The 22,025-nt window shown below is 56.0% G+C and overlaps 1 long non-coding RNA gene across 1 annotated transcript; it reads left to right on the top strand.

Annotated features, from left to right (window-relative positions):
• Window positions 1-19,121: 19,121 nt before the first annotated feature.
• On the top strand, window positions 19,122-21,404 carry LOC145428770 (uncharacterized). Its single transcript, XR_013909096.1, has 2 exons — window positions 19,122-20,386; window positions 21,125-21,404. It is a non-coding gene; the product is annotated as an uncharacterized LOC145428770 (long non-coding RNA).
• The last annotated feature ends 621 nt before the right edge of the window (window positions 21,405-22,025 follow it).

Raw genomic sequence — 22,025 nt, 5'->3', positions numbered from 1 at the left:
GGCCACCCTTTGTGAGGGTGTCCGCTCCCCAGGCTCCGAAAGCCTTGCCAGCCCTTGTGATCGGGTGGCACCGCCCACCAGGCGTGTGAAAGAAAGAAGAAAAGAAGAAAAAACCCGGACCGGGCCGCCTGGCCACCCTTTGTGAGGGTGTCCGCTCCCCAGGCTCCGAAAGCCTTGCCAGCCCTTGTGATCGGGTGGCACCGCCCACCAGGCGTGTGAAAGAAAGAAGAAAAGAAGAAAAAACCCGGACCGGGCCGCCTGGCCACCCTTTGTGCGGGTGTTCGCTCCCCAGGCTCCGAAAGCCTTGCCAGCCCTTGTGATCGGGTGGCACCGCCAACCAGGCGTGTGAAAGAAAGAAGAAAAGAAGAAAAAACCCGGACCGGGCCGCCTGGCCACCCTTTGTGAGGGTGTCCGCTCCCCAGGCTCCGAAAGCCTTGCCAGCCCTTGTGATGGGGTGGCACCGCCCACCAGGCGTGTGAAAGAAAGAAGAAAAGAAGAAAAAACCCGGACCGGGCCGCTTGGCCACCCTTTGTGCGGGTGTCCGCTCCCCAGGCTCCGAAAGCCTTGCCAGCCCTTGTGATGGGGTGGCACCGCCCACCAGGCGCGTGAAAGAAAGAAGAAAAGAAGAAAAAACCCGGACCGGGCCGCCTGGCCACCCTTTGTGCGGGTGTCCTCTCCCCAGGCTCCGAAATCCTTGCCAGCCCTTGTGATCGGGTGGCACCGCCCACCAGGCGTGTGAAAGAAAGAAGAAAAGAAGAAAAAACCCGGACCGGGCCGCCTGGCCACCCTTTGTGTGGGTGTCCGCTCCCCAGGCTCCGAAATCCTTGCCAGCCCTTGTGATCGGGTGGCACCGCCCACCAGGCGTGTGAAAGAAAGAAGAAAAGAAGAAAAAACCCGGACCGGGCCGCCTGGCCACCCTTTGTGAGGGTGTCCGCTCCCCAGGCTCCGAAAGCCTTGCCAGCCCTTGTGATCGGGTGGCACCGCCCACCAGGCGTGTGAAAGAAAGAAGAAAAGAAGAAAAAACCCGGACCGGGCCGCCTGGCCACCCTTTGTGAGGGTGTCCGCTCCCCAGGCTCCGAAAGCCTTGCCAGCCCTTGTGATCGGGTGGCACCGCCCACCAGGCGTGTGAAAGAAAGAAGAAAAGAAGAAAAAACCCGGACCGGGCCGCCTGGCCACCCTTTGTGAGGGTGTCCTCTCCCCAGGCTCCGAAAGCCTTGCCAGCCCTTGTGATGGGGTGGCACCGCCCACCAGGCGTGTGAAAGAAAGAAGAAAAGAAGAAAAAACCCGGACCGGGCCGCCTGGCCACCCTTTGTGAGGGTGTCCGCTCCCCAGGCTCCGAAAGCCTTGCCAGCCCTTGTGATCGGGTGGCACCGCCCACCAGGCGTGTGAAAGAAAGAAGAAAAGAAGAAAAAACCCGGACCGGGCCACCTGGCCACCCTTTGTGCGGGTGTCCGCTCCCCAGGCTCCGAAAGCCTTGCCAGCCCTTGTGATCGGGTGGCACCGCCCACCAGGCGTGTGAAAGAAAGAAGAAAAGAAGAAAAAACCCGGACCGGGCCGCCTGGCCACCCTTAGTGAGGGTGTCCGCTCCCCAGGCTCCGAAAGCCTTGCCAGCCCTTGTGATGGGGTGGCACCGTCCACCAGGCGTGTGAAAGAAAGAAGAAAAGAAGAAAAAACCCGGACCGGGCCGCCTGGCCACCCTTTGTGCGGGTGTCCGCTCCCCAGGCTCCGAAAGCCTTGCCAGCCCTTGTGATGGGGTGGCACCGCCCACCAGGCGTGTGAAAGAAAGAAGAAAAGAAGAAAAAACCCAGACCGGGCCGCCTGGCCACCCTTTGTGTGGGTGTCCGCTCCCCAGGCTCCGAAATCCTTGCCAGCCCTTGTGATCGGGTGGCACCGCCCACCAGGCGTGTGAAAGAAAGAAGAAAAGAAGAAAAAACCCGGACCGGGCCGCCTGGCCACCCTTTGTGAGGGTGTCCGCTCCCCAGGCTCCGAAAGCCTTGCCAGCCCTTGTGATCGGGTGGCACCGCCCACCAGGCGTGTGAAAGAAAGAAGAAAAGAAGAAAAAACCCGGACCGGGCCGCCTGGCCACCCTTTGTGCGGGTGTCCGCTCCCCAGGCTACGAAAGCCTTGCCAGCCCTTGTGATCGGGTGGCACCGCCCACCAGGCGTGTGAAAGAAAGAAGAAAAGAAGAAAAAACCCGGACCGGGCCGCCTGGCCACCCTTTGTGCGGGTGTCCGCTCCCCAGGCTCCGAAAGCCTTGCCAGCCCTTCTGATGGGGTGGCACCACCCACCAGGCGTGTGAAAGAAAGAAGAAAAGAAGAAAAAACCCGGACCGGGCCGCCTGGCCACCCTTTGTGAGGGTGTCCTCTCCCCAGGCTCCGAAAGCCTTGCCAGCCCTTGTGATCGGGTGGCACCGCCCACCAGGCGTGTGAAAGAAAGAAGAAAAGAAGAAAAAACCCGGACCGGGCCGCCTGGCCACCCTTTGTGAGGGTGTCCGCTCCCCAGGCTCCGAAAGCCTTGCCAGCCCTTGTGATCGGGTGGCACCGCCCACCAGGCGTGTGAAAGAAAGAAGAAAAGAAGAAAAAACCCGGACCGGGCCGCCTGGCCACCCTTAGTGAGGGTGTCCGCTCCCCAGGCTCCGAAAGCCTTGCCAGCCCTTGTGATGGGGTGGCACCGTCCACCAGGCGTGTGAAAGAAAGAAGAAAAGAAGAAAAAACCCAGACCGGGCCGCCTGGCCACCCTTTGTGCGGGTGTCCGCTCCCCAGGCTCCGAAAGCCTTGCCAGCCCTTGTGATGGGGTGGCACCGCCCACCAGGCGCGTGAAAGAAAGAAGAAAAGAAGAAAAAACCCGGACCGGGCCGCCTGGCCACCCTTTGTGAGGGTGTCCGCTCCCCAGGCTCCGAAAGCCTTGCCAGCCCTTGTGATGGGGTGGCACCGCCCACCAGGCGCGTGAAAGAAAGAAGAAAAGAAGAAAAAACCCGGACCGGGCCGCCTGGCCACCCTTTGTGAGGGTGTCCGCTCCCCAGGCTCCGAAAGCCTTGCCAGCCCTTGTGATCGGGTGGCACCGCCCACCAGGCGTGTGAAAGAAAGAAGAAAAGAAGAAAAAACCCGGACCGGGCCGCCTGGCCACCCTTTGTGAGGGTGTCCGCTCCCCAGGCTCCGAAAGCCTTGCCAGCCCTTGTGATCGGGTGGCACCGCCCACCAGGCGTGTGAAAGAAAGAAGAAAAGAAGAAAAAACCCGGACCGGGCCGCCTGGCCACCCTTTGTGAGGGTGTCCGCTCCCCAGGCTCCGAAAGCCTTGCCAGCCCTTGTGATCGGGTGGCACCGCCCACCAGGCGTGTGAAAGAAAGAAGAAAAGAAGAAAAAACCCGGACCGGGCCGCCTGGCCACCCTTTGTGAGGGTGTCCGCTCCCCAGGCTCCGAAAGCCTTGCCAGCCCTTGTGATCGGGTGGCACCGCCCACCAGGCGTGTGAAAGAAAGAAGAAAAGAAGAAAAAACCCGGACCGGGCCGCCTGGCCACCCTTTGTGAGGGTGTCCTCTCCCCAGGCTCCGAAAGCCTTGCCAGCCCTTGTGATGGGGTGGCACCGCCCACCAGGCGTGTGGAAGAAAGAAGAAAAGAAGAAAAAACCCGGACCGGGCCGCCTGGCCACCCTTTGTGAGGGTGTCCGCTCCCCAGGCTCCGAAAGCCTTGCCAGCCCTTGTGATCGGGTGGCACCGCCCACCAGGCGTGTGAAAGAAAGAAGAAAAGAAGAAAAAACCCGGACCGGGCCACCTGGCCACCCTTTGTGCGGGTGTCCGCTCCCCAGGCTCCGAAAGCCTTGCCAGCCCTTGTGATCGGGTGGCACCGCCCACCAGGCGTGTGAAAGAAAGAAGAAAAGAAGAAAAAACCCGGACCGGGCCGCCTGGCCACCCTTAGTGAGGGTGTCCGCTCCCCAGGCTCCGAAAGCCTTGCCAGCCCTTGTGATGGGGTGGCACCGTCCACCAGGCGTGTGAAAGAAAGAAGAAAAGAAGAAAAAACCCGGACCGGGCCGCCTGGCCACCCTTTGTGCGGGTGTCCGCTCCCCAGGCTCCGAAAGCCTTGCCAGCCCTTGTGATGGGGTGGCACCGCCCACCAGGCGTGTGAAAGAAAGAAGAAAAGAAGAAAAAACCCAGACCGGGCCGCCTGGCCACCCTTTGTGTGGGTGTCCGCTCCCCAGGCTCCGAAATCCTTGCCAGCCCTTGTGATCGGGTGGCACCGCCCACCAGGCGTGTGAAAGAAAGAAGAAAAGAAGAAAAAACCCGGACCGGGCCGCCTGGCCACCCTTTGTGAGGGTGTCCGCTCCCCAGGCTCCGAAAGCCTTGCCAGCCCTTGTGATCGGGTGGCACCGCCCACCAGGCGTGTGAAAGAAAGAAGAAAAGAAGAAAAAACCCGGACCGGGCCGCCTGGCCACCCTTTGTGCGGGTGTCCGCTCCCCAGGCTACGAAAGCCTTGCCAGCCCTTGTGATCGGGTGGCACCGCCCACCAGGCGTGTGAAAGAAAGAAGAAAAGAAGAAAAAACCCGGACCGGGCCGCCTGGCCACCCTTTGTGCGGGTGTCCGCTCCCCAGGCTCCGAAAGCCTTGCCAGCCCTTGTGATGGGGTGGCACCACCCACCAGGCGTGTGAAAGAAAGAAGAAAAGAAGAAAAAACCCGGACCGGGCCGCCTGGCCACCCTTTGTGAGGGTGTCCTCTCCCCAGGCTCCGAAAGCCTTGCCAGCCCTTGTGATCGGGTGGCACCGCCCACCAGGCGTGTGAAAGAAAGAAGAAAAGAAGAAAAAACCCGGACCGGGCCGCCTGGCCACCCTTTGTGAGGGTGTCCGCTCCCCAGGCTCCGAAAGCCTTGCCAGCCCTTGTGATCGGGTGGCACCGCCCACCAGGCGTGTGAAAGAAAGAAGAAAAGAAGAAAAAACCCGGACCGGGCCGCCTGGCCACCCTTAGTGAGGGTGTCCGCTCCCCAGGCTCCGAAAGCCTTGCCAGCCCTTGTGATGGGGTGGCACCGTCCACCAGGCGTGTGAAAGAAAGAAGAAAAGAAGAAAAAACCCAGACCGGGCCGCCTGGCCACCCTTTGTGCGGGTGTCCGCTCCCCAGGCTCCGAAAGCCTTGCCAGCCCTTGTGATGGGGTGGCACCGCCCACCAGGCGCGTGAAAGAAAGAAGAAAAGAAGAAAAAACCCGGACCGGGCCGCCTGGCCACCCTTTGTGAGGGTGTCCGCTCCCCAGGCTCCGAAAGCCTTGCCAGCCCTTGTGATCGGGTGGCACCGCCCACCAGGCGTGTGAAAGAAAGAAGAAAAGAAGAAAAAACCCGGACCGGGCCGCCTGGCCACCCTTTGTGAGGGTGTCCGCTCCCCAGGCTCCGAAAGCCTTGCCAGCCCTTGTGATCGGGTGGCACCGCCCACCAGGCGTGTGAAAGAAAGAAGAAAAGAAGAAAAAACCCGGACCGGGCCGCCTGGCCACCCTTTGTGCGGGTGTTCGCTCCCCAGGCTCCGAAAGCCTTGCCAGCCCTTGTGATCGGGTGGCACCGCCCACCAGGCGTGTGAAAGAAAGAAGAAAAGAAGAAAAAACCCGGACCGGGCCGCCTGGCCACCCTTTGTGCGGGTGTCCGCTCCCCAGGCTCCGAAAGCCTTGCCAGCCCTTGTGATCGGGTGGCACCGCCCACCAGGCGCGTAAAAGAAAGAAGAAAAGAAGAAAAAACCCGGACCGGGCCGCCTGGCCACCCTTTGTGAGGGTGTCCGCTCCCCAGGCTCCGAAAGCCTTGCCAGCCCTTGTGATCGGGTGGCACCGCCCACCAGGCGTGTGAAAGAAAGAAGAAAAGAAGAAAAAACCCGGACCGGGCCGCCTGGCCACCCTTTGTGAGGGTGTCCGCTCCCCAGGCTCCGAAAGCCTTGCCAGCCCTTGTGATCGGGTGGCACCGCCCACCAGGCGTGTGAAAGAAAGAAGAAAAGAAGAAAAAACCCGGACCGGGCCGCCTGGCCACCCTTTGTGCGGGTGTTCGCTCCCCAGGCTCCGAAAGCCTTGCCAGCCCTTGTGATCGGGTGGCACCGCCAACCAGGCGTGTGAAAGAAAGAAGAAAAGAAGAAAAAACCCGGACCGGGCCGCCTGGCCACCCTTTGTGAGGGTGTCCGCTCCCCAGGCTCCGAAAGCCTTGCCAGCCCTTGTGATGGGGTGGCACCGCCCACCAGGCGTGTGAAAGAAAGAAGAAAAGAAGAAAAAACCCGGACCGGGCCGCTTGGCCACCCTTTGTGCGGGTGTCCGCTCCCCAGGCTCCGAAAGCCTTGCCAGCCCTTGTGATGGGGTGGCACCGCCCACCAGGCGCGTGAAAGAAAGAAGAAAAGAAGAAAAAACCCGGACCGGGCCGCCTGGCCACCCTTTGTGCGGGTGTCCTCTCCCCAGGCTCCGAAATCCTTGCCAGCCCTTGTGATCGGGTGGCACCGCCCACCAGGCGTGTGAAAGAAAGAAGAAAAGAAGAAAAAACCCGGACCGGGCCGCCTGGCCACCCTTTGTGTGGGTGTCCGCTCCCCAGGCTCCGAAATCCTTGCCAGCCCTTGTGATCGGGTGGCACCGCCCACCAGGCGTGTGAAAGAAAGAAGAAAAGAAGAAAAAACCCGGACCGGGCCGCCTGGCCACCCTTTGTGAGGGTGTCCGCTCCCCAGGCTCCGAAAGCCTTGCCAGCCCTTGTGATCGGGTGGCACCGCCCACCAGGCGTGTGAAAGAAAGAAGAAAAGAAGAAAAAACCCGGACCGGGCCGCCTGGCCACCCTTTGTGAGGGTGTCCGCTCCCCAGGCTCCGAAAGCCTTGCCAGCCCTTGTGATCGGGTGGCACCGCCCACCAGGCGTGTGAAAGAAAGAAGAAAAGAAGAAAAAACCCGGACCGGGCCGCCTGGCCACCCTTTGTGAGGGTGTCCTCTCCCCAGGCTCCGAAAGCCTTGCCAGCCCTTGTGATGGGGTGGCACCGCCCACCAGGCGTGTGAAAGAAAGAAGAAAAGAAGAAAAAACCCGGACCGGGCCGCCTGGCCACCCTTTGTGAGGGTGTCCGCTCCCCAGGCTCCGAAAGCCTTGCCAGCCCTTGTGATCGGGTGGCACCGCCCACCAGGCGTGTGAAAGAAAGAAGAAAAGAAGAAAAAACCCGGACCGGGCCACCTGGCCACCCTTTGTGCGGGTGTCCGCTCCCCAGGCTCCGAAAGCCTTGCCAGCCCTTGTGATCGGGTGGCACCGCCCACCAGGCGTGTGAAAGAAAGAAGAAAAGAAGAAAAAACCCGGACCGGGCCGCCTGGCCACCCTTAGTGAGGGTGTCCGCTCCCCAGGCTCCGAAAGCCTTGCCAGCCCTTGTGATGGGGTGGCACCGTCCACCAGGCGTGTGAAAGAAAGAAGAAAAGAAGAAAAAACCCGGACTGGGCCGCCTGGCCACCCTTTGTGCGGGTGTCCGCTCCCCAGGCTCCGAAAGCCTTGCCAGCCCTTGTGATGGGGTGGCACCGCCCACCAGGCGTGTGAAAGAAAGAAGAAAAGAAGAAAAAACCCAGACCGGGCCGCCTGGCCACCCTTTGTGTGGGTGTCCGCTCCCCAGGCTCCGAAATCCTTGCCAGCCCTTGTGATCGGGTGGCACCGCCCACCAGGCGTGTGAAAGAAAGAAGAAAAGAAGAAAAAACCCGGACCGGGCCGCCTGGCCACCCTTTGTGAGGGTGTCCGCTCCCCAGGCTCCGAAAGCCTTGCCAGCCCTTGTGATCGGGTGGCACCGCCCACCAGGCGTGTGAAAGAAAGAAGAAAAGAAGAAAAAACCCGGACCGGGCCGCCTGGCCACCCTTTGTGCGGGTGTCCGCTCCCCAGGCTACGAAAGCCTTGCCAGCCCTTGTGATCGGGTGGCACCGCCCACCAGGCGTGTGAAAGAAAGAAGAAAAGAAGAAAAAACCCGGACCGGGCCGCCTGGCCACCCTTTGTGCGGGTGTCCGCTCCCCAGGCTCCGAAAGCCTTGCCAGCCCTTGTGATGGGGTGGCACCACCCACCAGGCGTGTGAAAGAAAGAAGAAAAGAAGAAAAAACCCGGACCGGGCCGCCTGGCCACCCTTTGTGAGGGTGTCCTCTCCCCAGGCTCCGAAAGCCTTGCCAGCCCTTGTGATCGGGTGGCACCGCCCACCAGGCGTGTGAAAGAAAGAAGAAAAGAAGAAAAAACCCGGACCGGGCCGCCTGGCCACCCTTTGTGAGGGTGTCCGCTCCCCAGGCTCCGAAAGCCTTGCCAGCCCTTGTGATCGGGTGGCACCGCCCACCAGGCGTGTGAAAGAAAGAAGAAAAGAAGAAAAAACCCGGACCGGGCCGCCTGGCCACCCTTAGTGAGGGTGTCCGCTCCCCAGGCTCCGAAAGCCTTGCCAGCCCTTGTGATGGGGTGGCACCGTCCACCAGGCGTGTGAAAGAAAGAAGAAAAGAAGAAAAAACCCAGACCGGGCCGCCTGGCCACCCTTTGTGCGGGTGTCCGCTCCCCAGGCTCCGAAAGCCTTGCCAGCCCTTGTGATGGGGTGGCACCGCCCACCAGGCGCGTGAAAGAAAGAAGAAAAGAAGAAAAAACCCGGACCGGGCCGCCTGGCCACCCTTTGTGAGGGTGTCCGCTCCCCAGGCTCCGAAAGCCTTGCCAGCCCTTGTGATCGGGTGGCACCGCCCACCAGGCGTGTGAAAGAAAGAAGAAAAGAAGAAAAAACCCGGACCGGGCCGCCTGGCCACCCTTTGTGAGGGTGTCCTCTCCCCAGGCTCCGAAAGCCTTGCCAGCCCTTGTGATGGGGTGGCACCGCCCACCAGGCGTGTGAAAGAAAGAAGAAAAGAAGAAAAAACCCGGACCGGGCCGCCTGGCCACCCTTTGTGAGGGTGTCCGCTCCCCAGGCTCCGAAAGCCTTGCCAGCCCTTGTGATCGGGTGGCACCGCCCACCAGGCGTGTGAAAGAAAGAAGAAAAGAAGAAAAAACCCGGACCGGGCCGCCTGGCCACCCTTTGTGCGGGTGTCCGCTCCCCAGGCTCCGAAAGCCTTGCCAGCCCTTGTGATCGGGTGGCACCGCCCACCAGGCGTGTGAAAGAAAGAAGAAAAGAAGAAAAAACCCGGACCGGGCCGCCTGGCCACCCTTAGTGAGGGTGTCCGCTCCCCAGGCTCCGAAAGCCTTGCCAGCCCTTGTGATGGGGTGGCACCGTCCACCAGGCGTGTGAAAGAAAGAAGAAAAGAAGAAAAAACCCGGACCGGGCCGCCTGGCCACCCTTTGTGCGGGTGTCCGCTCCCCAGGCTCCGAAAGCCTTGCCAGCCCTTGTGATGGGGTGGCACCGCCCACCAGGCGTGTGAAAGAAAGAAGAAAAGAAGAAAAAACCCAGACCGGGCCGCCTGGCCACCCTTTGTGTGGGTGTCCGCTCCCCAGGCTCCGAAATCCTTGCCAGCCCTTGTGATCGGGTGGCACCGCCCACCAGGCGTGTGAAAGAAAGAAGAAAAGAAGAAAAAACCCGGACCGGGCCGCCTGGCCACCCTTTGTGAGGGTGTCCGCTCCCCAGGCTCCGAAAGCCTTGCCAGCCCTTGTGATGGGGTGGCACCGCCCACCAGGCGTGTGAAAGAAAGAAGAAAAGAAGAAAAAACCCGGACCGGGCCGCCTGGCCACCCTTTGTGCGGGTGTCCGCTCCCCAGGCTCCGAAAGCCTTGCCAGCCCTTGTGATGGGGTGGCACCGCCCACCAGGCGTGTGAAAGAAAGAAGAAAAGAAGAAAAAACCCGGACCGGGCCGCCTGGCCACCCTTTGTGAGGGTGTCCGCTCCCCAGGCTCCGAAAGCCTTGCCAGCCCTTGTGATCGGGTGGCACCGCCCACCAGGCGTGTGAAAGAAAGAAGAAAAGAAGAAAAAACCCGGACCGGGCCGCCTGGCCACCCTTTGTGAGGGTGTCCGCTCCCCAGGCTCCGAAAGCCTTGCCAGCCCTTGTGATCGGGTGGCACCGCCCACCAGGCGTGTGAAAGAAAGAAGAAAAGAAGAAAAAACCCGGACCGGGCCGCTTGGCCACCCTTTGTGCGGGTGTCCGCTCCCCAGGCTCCGAAAGCCTTGCCAGCCCTTGTGATGGGGTGGCACCGCCCACCAGGCGTGTGAAAGAAAGAAGAAAAGAAGAAAAAACCCAGACCGGGCCGCCTGGCCACCCTTTGTGTGGGTGTCCGCTCCCCAGGCTCCGAAATCCTTGCCAGCCCTTGTGATCGGGTGGCACCGCCCACCAGGCGTGTGAAAGAAAGAAGAAAAGAAGAAAAAACCCGGACCGGGCCGCCTGGCCACCCTTTGTGAGGGTGTCCGCTCCCCAGGCTCCGAAAGCCTTGCCAGCCCTTGTGATGGGGTGGCACCGCCCACCAGGCGTGTGAAAGAAAGAAGAAAAGAAGAAAAAACCCGGACCGGGCCGCCTGGCCACCCTTTGTGCGGGTGTCCGCTCCCCAGGCTCCGAAAGCCTTGCCAGCCCTTGTGATGGGGTGGCACCGCCCACCAGCCGTGTGAAAGAAAGAAGAAAAGAAGAAAAAACCCGGACCGGGCCGCCTGGCCACCCTTTGTGAGGGTGTCCGCTCCCCAGGCTCCGAAAGCCTTGCCAGCCCTTGTGATCGGGTGGCACCGCCCACCAGGCGTGTGAAAGAAAGAAGAAAAGAAGAAAAAACCCGGACCGGGCCGCCTGGCCACCCTTTGTGAGGGTGTCCGCTCCCCAGGCTCCGAAAGCCTTGCCAGCCCTTGTGATCGGGTGGCACCGCCCACCAGGCGTGTGAAAGAAAGAAGAAAAGAAGAAAAAACCCGGACCGGGCCGCTTGGCCACCCTTTGTGCGGGTGTCCGCTCCCCAGGCTCCGAAAGCCTTGCCAGCCCTTGTGATCGGGTGGCACCGCCCACCAGGCGTGTGAAAGAAAGAAGAAAAGAAGAAAAAACCCGGACCGGGCCGCCTGGCCACCCTTTGTGAGGGTGTCCGCTCCCCAGGCTCCGAAAGCCTTGCCAGCCCTTGTGATCGGGTGGCACCGCCCACCAGGCGTGTGAAAGAAAGAAGAAAAGAAGAAAAAACCCGGACCGGGCCGCCTGGCCACCCTTTGTGCGGGTGTCCGCTCCCCAGGCTCCGAAAGCCTTGCCAGCCCTTGTGATCGGGTGGCACCGCCCACCAGGCGCGTAAAAGAAAGAAGAAAAGAAGAAAAAACCCGGACCGGGCCGCCTGGCCACCCTTTGTGAGGGTGTCCGCTCCCCAGGCTCCGAAAGCCTTGCCAGCCCTTGTGATCGGGTGGCACCGCCCACCAGGCGTGTGAAAGAAAGAAGAAAAGAAGAAAAAACCCGGACCGGGCCGCCTGGCCACCCTTTGTGAGGGTGTCCGCTCCCCAGGCTCCGAAAGCCTTGCCAGCCCTTGTGATCGGGTGGCACCGCCCACCAGGCGTGTGAAAGAAAGAAGAAAAGAAGAAAAAACCCGGACCGGGCCGCCTGGCCACCCTTTGTGCGGGTGTTCGCTCCCCAGGCTCCGAAAGCCTTGCCAGCCCTTGTGATCGGGTGGCACCGCCAACCAGGCGTGTGAAAGAAAGAAGAAAAGAAGAAAAAACCCGGACCGGGCCGCCTGGCCACCCTTTGTGAGGGTGTCCGCTCCCCAGGCTCCGAAAGCCTTGCCAGCCCTTGTGATGGGGTGGCACCGCCCACCAGGCGTGTGAAAGAAAGAAGAAAAGAAGAAAAAACCCGGACCGGGCCGCTTGGCCACCCTTTGTGCGGGTGTCCGCTCCCCAGGCTCCGAAAGCCTTGCCAGCCCTTGTGATGGGGTGGCACCGCCCACCAGGCGCGTGAAAGAAAGAAGAAAAGAAGAAAAAACCCGGACCGGGCCGCCTGGCCACCCTTTGTGCGGGTGTCCTCTCCCCAGGCTCCGAAATCCTTGCCAGCCCTTGTGATCGGGTGGCACCGCCCACCAGGCGTGTGAAAGAAAGAAGAAAAGAAGAAAAAACCCGGACCGGGCCGCCTGGCCACCCTTTGTGTGGGTGTCCGCTCCCCAGGCTCCGAAATCCTTGCCAGCCCTTGTGATCGGGTGGCACCGCCCACCAGGCGTGTGAAAGAAAGAAGAAAAGAAGAAAAAACCCGGACCGGGCCGCCTGGCCACCCTTTGTGAGGGTGTCCGCTCCCCAGGCTCCGAAAGCCTTGCCAGCCCTTGTGATCGGGTGGCACCGCCCACCAGGCGTGTGAAAGAAAGAAGAAAAGAAGAAAAAACCCGGACCGGGCCGCCTGGCCACCCTTTGTGAGGGTGTCCGCTCCCCAGGCTCCGAAAGCCTTGCCAGCCCTTGTGATCGGGTGGCACCGCCCACCAGGCGTGTGAAAGAAAGAAGAAAAGAAGAAAAAACCCGGACCGGGCCGCCTGGCCACCCTTTGTGAGGGTGTCCGCTCCACAGGCTCCGAAAGCCTTGCCAGCCCTTGTGATCGGGTGGCACCGCCCACCAGGCGTGTGAAAGAAAGAAGAAAAGAAGAAAAAACCCGGACCGGGCCGCCTGGCCACCCTTTGTGCGGGTGTCCGCTCCCCAGGCTCCGAAAGCCTTGCCAGCCCTTGTGATCGGGTGGCACCGCCCACCAGGCGTGTGAAAGAAAGAAGAAAAGAAGAAAAAACCCGGACTGGGCCGCCTGGCCACCCTTTGTGCGGGTGTCAGCTCCCCAGGCTCCGAAAGCCTTGCCAGCCCTGGTGATGGGGTGGCACCGCCCACCAGGCGCGTGAAAGAAAGAAGAAAAGAAGAAAAAACCCGGACCGGGCCGCCTGGCCACCCTTTGTGAGGGTGTCCGCTCCCCAGGCTCCGAAAGCCTTGCCAGCCCTTGTGATCGGGTGGCACCGCCCACCAGGCGCGTGAAAGAAAGAAGAAAAGAAGAAAAAACCCGGACCGGGCCGCCTGGCCACCCTTTGTGCGGGTGTCCGCTCCCCAGGCTCCGAAAGCCTTGCCAGCCCTTGTGATCGGGTGGCACCGCCCACCAGGCGTGTGAAAGAAAGAAGAAAAGAAGAAAAAACCTGGACTGGGCCGCCTGGCCACCCTTTGTGCGGGTGTCAGCTCCCCAGGCTCCGAAAGCCTTGCCAGCCCTGGTGATGGGGTGGCACCGCCCACCAGGCGCGTGAAAGAAAGAAGAAAAGAAGAAAAAACCCGGACCGGGCCGCCTGGCCACCCTTTGTGAGGGTGTCCGCTCCCCAGGCTCCGAAAGCCTTGCCAGCCCTTGTGATCGGGTGGCACCGCCCACCAGGCGCGTGAAAGAAAGAAGAAAAGAAGAAAAAACCCGGACCGGGCCGCCTGGCCACCCTTTGTGAGGGTGTCCGCTCCCCAGGCTCCGAAAGCCTTGCCAGCCCTTGTGATCGGGTGGCACCGCCCACCAGGCACGTGAAAGAAAGAAGAAAAGAAGAAAAAACCCGGACCGGGCCGCCTGGCCACCCTTTGTGAGGGTGTCCGCTCCCCAGGCTCCGAAAGCCTTGCCAGCCCTTGTGATGGGGTGGCACCGCCCACCAGGCGCGTGAAAGAAAGAAGAAAAGAAGAAAAAACCCGGACCGGGCCGCCTGGCCACCCTTTGTGAGGGTGTCCGCTCCCCAGGCTACGTAAGCCTTGCCAGCCCTTGTGATGGGGTGGCACCGCCCACCAGGCGCGTGAAAGAAAGAAGAAAAGAAGAAAAAACCCGGACCGGGCCGCCTGGCCACCCTTTGTGAGGGTGTCCGCTCCCCAGGCTCCGAAAGCCTTTCCAGCCCTTGTGATCGGGTGGCACCGCCCACCAGGCGTGTGAAAGAAAGAAGAAAAGAAGAAAAAACCCGGACCGGGCCGCCTGGCCACCCTTTGTGAGGGTGTCCGCTCCCCAGGCTCCGAAAGCCTTGCCAGCCCTTGTGATCGGGTGGCACCGCCCACCAGGCGTGTGAAAGAAAGAAGAAAAGAAGAAAAAACCCGGACCGGGCCGCCTGGCCACCCTTTGTGCGGGTGTTCGCTCCCCAGGCTCCGAAAGCCTTGCCAGCCCTTGTCATCGGGTGGCACCGCCCACCAGGCGTGTGAAAGAAAGAAGAAAAGAAGAAAAAACCCGGACCGGGCCGCCTGGCCACCCTTTGTGCGGGTGTCCGCTCCCCAGGCTCCGAAAGCCTTGCCAGCCCTTGTGATCGGGTGGCACCGCCCACCAGGCGTGTGAAAGAAAGAAGAAAAGAAGAAAAAACCCGGACTGGGCCGCCTGGCCACCCTTTGTGCGGGTGTCAGCTCCCCAGGCTCCGAAAGCCTTGCCAGCCCTGGTGATGGGGTGGCACCGCCCACCAGGCGCGTGAAAGAAAGAAGAAAAGAAGAAAAAACCCGGACCGGGCCGCCTGGCCACCCTTTGTGAGGGTGTCCGCTCCCCAGGCTCCGAAAGCCTTGCCAGCCCTTGTGATCGGGTGGCACCGCCCACCAGGCGCGTGAAAGAAAGAAGAAAAGAAGAAAAAACCCGGACCGGGCCGCCTGGCCACCCTTTGTGCGGGTGTCCGCTCCCCAGGCTCCGAAAGCCTTGTCAGCCCTTGTGATCGGGTGGCACCGCCCACCAGGCGTGTGAAAGAAAGAAGAAAAGAAGAAAAAACCTGGACTGGGCCGCCTGGCCACCCTTTGTGCGGGTGTCAGCTCCCCAGGCTCCGAAAGCCTTGCCAGCCCTGGTGATGGGGTGGCACCGCCCACCAGGCGCGTGAAAGAAAGAAGAAAAGAAGAAAAAACCCGGACCGGGCCGCCTGGCCACCCTTTGTGAGGGTGTCCGCTCCCCAGGCTCCGAAAGCCTTGCCAGCCCTTGTGATCGGGTGGCACCGCCCACCAGGCGCGTGAAAGAAAGAAGAAAAGAAGAAAAAACCCGGACCGGGCCGCCTGGCCACCCTTTGTGAGGGTGTCCGCTCCCCAGGCTCCGAAAGCCTTGCCAGCCCTTGTGATCGGGTGGCACCGCCCACCAGGCACGTGAAAGAAAGAAGAAAAGAAGAAAAAACCCGGACCGGGCCGCCTGGCCACCCTTTGTGAGGGTGTCCGCTCCCCAGGCTCCGAAAGCCTTGCCAGCCCTTGTGATGGGGTGGCACCGCCCACCAGGCGCGTGAAAGAAAGAAGAAAAGAAGAAAAAACCCGGACCGGGCCGCCTGGCCACCCTTTGTGAGGGTGTCCGCTCCCCAGGCTACGTAAGCCTTGCCAGCCCTTGTGATGGGGTGGCACCGCCCACCAGGCGCGTGAAAGAAAGAAGAAAAGAAGAAAAAACCCGGACCGGGCCGCCTGGCCACCCTTTGTGAGGGTGTCCGCTCCCCAGGCTCCGAAAGCCTTTCCAGCCCTTGTGATCGGGTGGCACCGCCCACCAGGCGTGTGAAAGAAAGAAGAAAAGAAGAAAAAACCCGGACCGGGCCGCCTGGCCACCCTTTGTGAGGGTGTCCGCTCCCCAGGCTCCGAAAGCCTTGCCAGCCCTTGTGATCGGGTGGCACCGCCCACCAGGCGTGTGAAAGAAAGAAGAAAAGAAGAAAAAACCCGGACCGGGCCGCCTGGCCACCCTTTGTGCGGGTGTTCGCTCCCCAGGCTCCGAAAGCCTTGCCAGCCCTTGTCATCGGGTGGCACCGCCCACCAGGCGTGTGAAAGAAAGAAGAAAAGAAGAAAAAACCCGGACCGGGCCGCCTGGCCACCCTTTGTGCGGGTGTTCGCTCCCCAGGCTCCGAAAGCCTTGCCAGCCCTTGTGATGGGGTGGCACCGCCCACCAGGCGCGTGAAAGAAAGAAGAAAAGAAGAAAAAACCCGGACCGGGCCGCCTGGCCACCCTTTGTGAGGGTGTCCGCTCCCCAGGCTCCGAAAGCCTTGCCAGCCCTTGTGATCGGGTGGCACCGCCCACCAGGCGCGTGAAAGAAAGAAGAAAAGAAGAAAAAACCCGGACCGGGCCGCCTGGCCACCCTTTGTGCGGGTGTCCGCTCCCCAGGCTCCGAAAGCCTTGCCAGCCCTTGTGATCGGGTGGCACCGCCCACCAGGCGTGTGAAAGAAAGAAGAAAAGAAGAAAAAACCCGGACCGGGCCGCCTGGCCACCCTTTGTGAGGGTGTCCGCTCCCCAGGCTCCGAAAGCCTTGCCAGCCCTTGTGATGGGGTGGCACCGCCCACCAGGCACGTGAAAGAAAGAAGAAAAGAAGAAAAAACCCGGACCGGGCCGCCTGGCCACCCTTTGTGAGGGTGTCCGCTCCCCAGGCTCCGAAAGCCTTGCCAGCCCTTGTGATCGGGTGGCACCGCCCACCAGGCGCGTGAAAGAAAGAAGAAAAGAAGAAAAAACCCGGACCGGGCCGCCTGGCCACCCTTTGTGCGGGTGTCCGCTCCCCAGGACCCGAAATTTGTGGCTTCAGTGCACACAAATTTATATTGTTCAGTTTGCATGTTAAAAGCCTGCCAAGCACCCCAAGGCTGATTATGCTTGGTAAGAAGTCATTTATGACATAGAGCTGATTAGACCATATTAAAATTTCTGTTTGGCACAGGAGCTTTTCGTGGACACAGGTATCCAGTCTCTGTTTTGTTAGCTCAAATTTCTGTAATTTCCTTTATAAACCAAGGTTGTTGGACATGTGTCTCAGTGAATCCAGCAAAGTAACAATATCAAATTTCACATTACATATTACTGATCAACAGTAGTCTAGCTACACCAACAGCAGAAATACTGAAGTCAATACTGTAAAGTTTAACAGCAGCACAAACTATAAACTCCAAAATAACCATACAGTTGATTCACCTCCGGTACTTTAACTGGGCTGACTCTTTGTTAGGTGTGTTTAATGGGCAGAATAATTCCCAATTATATACAATTATAATATGTTAAAATGGACCTATGTACACAAGGCCATTAATAATTAACTGTACGTAGGTATTTGCTTTATGACTATCTAGACAGTGTGAAGAAGTGAAGTATTGAAATTATTTTATGTTGCATAATGACAACATGTTGCCCCTATACATTTAAGGACAAAGTTCAATGACCGCCACCTGCTGGATGGTGAGTGCAGAGGGGCGTGTAATTGTTGAGCTGGACAAAGAGAACACCTGTGCTGATGCAATGTCAGTCTTCTTTGGTTCATTCTATGTATTGAACCTGGAATACCAGGAGTCAGCGGGTGCAAGGTTTTTTGTAAGGATAAACCCTGAAGAGGGAACAAAATGTACCTCCAAGGTTGGGACAAGCAGGAAGACTGGGACCACTGTGAAGCGAAAGGTTGTTCACATTAACCCTCATGTCACAACTTTCCTCCAGTGGCTTACTGAATTTGAGTGGAGAACTTCAAATTAGGGAAATTAGTAAATTTCTTGTATAATTTAAGTGACCAATGTGTTGTTACCCATGTCTCCACAGATGATCCATGGCCCATGCTTTCTGGACATTTACACAAGACGAGCAACAATGAAGACAAGCTCTCTCGCCATCTTGCAAGACGCTGTCTCTGTCCAATAGGTTTTTTTGAGTGCAACAGTTTTGATTTTTTTCCCTTCTTTTACCCATCCATCCATCCATTCACTTCCGCTTATCCTTTTTCAGGGTCGCGGGGGGCGCTGGAGCCTATCCCAGCTGTCATAGGGCGAAAGGCGGGGTACACCCTGGACAGGTCGCCAGTCTGTCGCAGGGCCAACACACAGGGACAGACAACCATTCACACTCACATTCACTCGCACATTCACACCTAGTGGCAATTTGGATTATCCAATTAACCTATCCCCACAAGCTGCATGTCTTTGGACGGTGGGAGGAAGCCGGAGTACCCGGAGAGAACCCACGCAAACACGGGGAGAACATGCAAACTCCACACAGAAAGACCTGATGGTGGAATTGAACTCAGGACCTTCTTGCTGTGTGGCAACAGTGCTAACCTTCTTTTACCCGTTTGTTAAAAATTATTTCAGCTACTTACACTTTAATTGTCACATGTATTGGCTCACCCTACAAATCAATGAACTCAGTCCACAAAGCAAGATCAGGGTTCAGTGCAGGTCAGTCAAGTTCCTTCACACCACACACGCTCATCCATGTCCTTGTGGACCCTGTTTTGTGCAATGATTTGGTCGTGTGAGCCAGTATTTTGGACAAAGTGTATATAAAGGCAGACGTGTGGGGCTTGATATTATATCCATTACAATTCAGTTTGTTTGTATGGTGCCAACAAAATGAATGCCAAGGCACTTCACATTGTAGGTTTAAGACCCTACAAAATATAAGTAAGGAAACCCAACACTTGAGCATGTGTTGTCTGCCATGATATGGATATGACATAATATTGTTACTGTTTGTACAACCATCTGAGAAAATAATGGATTACATGGTTTAGTAAAAACAAGTGCTTCCTCAATAAAAATATGTTTTCAGTTCTTTTCAGTTTTTGATTTTGGAAATGTGTATTTCAGCAGGGAAGAATCAGAATTGAAATAAAGTGGTGTAAAGCACATGAATTATATTTTGTGTGTGTGTGTGTGTGTGTGTGTGTGTGTGTGTGTGTGTGTGTATCCATCCATCCAACTTTTTTGGAACCCTCCAGTCTCTTACAGTATGTTACTGTTAACTGAAATTACGGTAAATTACGACCTTTTAAAAGAGTAAATGACCGCCTGTTGGGACACGGTGTCCTCTAGCAGAGATGAATATTTTTGGTACTGATGATGCGTGATAACGGTAAGTTACTGGTTAATATATTGCAGTTTATTACCTTGCAGCGGGCTTACAGTGACATACCGTGAATAAACGGTAGTATACCAATTTATTAATCACAGTATGATGTTACTTTGTTGACGTAATTTACGACATAACGACATAACGGTATCTCACTGACATAACTGTCGCCAGTGAGATACCGTAAAAAAGGCTACGGTGCGTTACCATAATTTGTCCAAGAGTATTATACCACACCAGCAAAAAACGGTATCATCCTGCAGAAAGGTAAGCTACCGTAACACGGCGTCACGATATGACGCTGGCAGCAGTGACGCCAGTATGTTACCGTAAAGTGGCGATGAAAAGTCTAACGGTGCAGATACACGGAGTAATCAGAAAAGTTTAGCATGAATCTGGACATTAGATTTAAGATTTAAGTTTTAAGCTCATCAGATATCACTTGTTAGAAGCTCCTTACCGTTTGAATAAATCTCTTCTCAATCTGCTGTCCTCTTCTGCTTGCATCTTTTTTTTTTCATCTAACACTGACGTTATTTTTTCTCCGTGAAAAACACAGCAACTCATCTTATCCCGGGGTGCCAGGAAGTCGAGCTGCGGATCTCAGCAGAAAACTTTTCAAACTGATTGCAGGTTGATCCAGGTATACATTTGAAACAGGTTCTCCTCTGTGACGTGACAGTCGGAATGCATCTGCGTAACCATGGTTACAGGGGGACGCTTTGGAGCTCTGCTGTTCAGCAGCAAAATATTTCAGATCAATATGTAAATACTCCAACTCTAAAACCAAGTAAAATAAATATGCTGCATATGTGTATAGTGCGTTCATGTGTGTGTGCGCTGCGTGGTGACGTAGGCGCGTGCATGTGTGCCCCGGTCACAGCTCCTTTCAGCATGGCCGGAGGTAAGTCACTGCCACGTTGCTCTCAGCTAATTAAAGTTTGTTCAGATCCCAAGCTGCAATGTGAATACAGCCAAACCGCCGCGTTTTTGTTTGTCATTAAGAGACTCATTCGGGATAAGTTTTGTGGAGGGCGGAGTTCACTAATATACGCTTATGAGTTTTAGCCGAGAACGCAGCTAAAATGCTAGCATGCTAAGTTAGCCTGATTGCTAGCGGCTACTCGCGGCAGTCTTTTTTTAACAGCATGCACTCTTTTTTCCTTCGTCAGGAGAGGTGTACTGGCAGTCGCGTGACACACACAGATCAGACACATATTTCTGTGTTGCAGGTATGGAGATGTTCTTATGTTTTGGAGATGCAGTCTTTCAGTCATTGTTTTTATAAGTACAGTGTTGTACTGCCTGTTAGATGGCGGTTATTAATATAATTGTACTGAAGTATAATGTTTGAACTATAAGTACCAGAATATTGGGTCCTGGTTATTGAATTGTATTTATCTGACTGTTTATTTGTTTTTGAATTATTTTGTTTATTGTTCTTATAAGTTGTTTTTGATGTTTTTTTCAGTGACATATTATTTATTTTGTGCTTTTTGTTTTTGAGAGCTTAAGTTAATGTTTTAAAACAATTTGTTGTATTTGATTCATTATATTATTGTAGTATTAATGAAGCTGCAGACACAGCTGCTTTCAGCATGGCCGGAGGAGAGGTGTACTGGCAGTCGCGTGACACACACAGATCAGACACATGTTTCTGTGTTGCAGATGTGCAGTAAAGAGCCAAAGACCCAGTACTGTCTCCTGCCTCTTACTTTCACGCCAGAACACAACGCAAGAACAACAGGCGTAACACATGAACGGGTTACACATACTGAGGTGAGTTGTTGAGGATATGTCGAGCTGTTGATGGGCACGGCTGTTTTTGTGCTCTTATATACTGTTAGCCTGTTTTGCTGGCGTTAGTGAAGCTGTTTTCAACTGGATGTAACATTGTTGAACTCTGATGATTAATGAATAAACTCTCGATGTGACGATGTGAGCATGTAATTGTAACCCTGTGTTCATTTAGTCGTTTGATACCGTTTAATATCCAGCACATCTATTGGGTGTTTTATAACATGCCCTGGAATCATTTTAAGTTTTACAATGCCGGTGATTTACGACTCTTTCGCGACAGTCAACTGTGGCGTAAACTCTGGCGGGTCTCAGAGCTAGCTTATGTGAGCCAGCAGTGACATCTATACATGCAGTAGCCTTAAAATACTGATTATTTATTCTCCTGCTAGGTAAGAATTTGTGTTTTATACGTTTATTGTCACATTGTGCGCCATGTTATTGTTTCGGTGAAATGAATTTCTACAATGGCGGACTTAGACAAAATAGTGTTACTGTTAATTTGACTCTCTGCAGTGTTTAAATGCTTACACATACACACACAGTTACTGTCCCGCCACACGTAGGACTCAGTTCTGCTTCTATGCCCCATCTTTGTTTACTCTTTCCCACCCAACAAGTGCATAAATAAGATGTTAAAAACGTCATCATCATATCAAACATGATCGATTTGGGGGGAGTTTGTTTGGCACATGCTGACTGCATCCTAATTATAACCAGAAGAGGAGGCGAGAGCAGAGAACGAGAGTGCAGCAGTTTGGTCAAAGGAACAGGTGAAGAAGAGGTGAGCATCCAAGAGACGAGCAAGAGGACAGTTTCAAAGCAGACATTATGGCACAATAAAAGCTGTAAGAGCAGAGATTCATTCATATCTTTACTATTTTTCTTTAGCTTCTACTCCCGCTGCTTACAATAAATCTGAGATAAAGAACAAACAAGAACAACTCACATGGCATTGATTGTTTAGTTCAGTGTCACTCTGTGATTGTTTGACATTTCATATAAATGTGACTCTAAAATATAGTCAATAATATTAAAAAGCTGCTGTTACTGAGTGAAACTTGAAGGATTATGATAAACTTCAGTTCTTACTGAATCTGTAACATTGCTTTTTTTAAAATTGTTAAATGACTTTTGTGTCACTGTGCACAGTGAAAAGCTCACTTGATGTAGTGGTGAGGCCATGTTCACCACTAGATGGAGACAACCTGGCACAGGTATTTTCTATACACTAAATTTCACACTGAAAAGCCTTGGTGGGAATTGTTGTTTCATAGAAAGTAAAGGAAAACATGTCTTGAGGTCTTTTTCCAGTGTTTTCAAAATTGTGTTTTTCACATACACATCAAAACTTCACACAGACAAACACACACACAAAACAACAAAATATGTCAAATTAGGGAGGGCAGAGAGCGCAGCCTTTACATTGTTTTATTGTAGAGTGACAGGAACTGCCTATGAGCTTCTAATCAAGCAGAAGTGTTGACGGAAAATCTATCAAAGGAAATACATTGATGAAAATCAAAGAAGAGAAATATTTATGTGATGTTCCATTTTCCTGAGAGCTGATTGGCTGTGATGACTCCTTCAAGTACTACATGCTACTTTGTCCTGCTAGTTA

The sequence above is a fragment of the Astatotilapia calliptera genome, chromosome 5 (assembly GCF_964374335.1).
Source record: "Astatotilapia calliptera chromosome 5, fAstCal68.1, whole genome shotgun sequence".
Taxonomy (NCBI): Eukaryota; Metazoa; Chordata; class Actinopteri; order Cichliformes; family Cichlidae; genus Astatotilapia; species Astatotilapia calliptera.
Note: the sequence above shows the minus strand (reverse complement) of the source record. Positions and strands in the feature narration are given on the sequence as shown.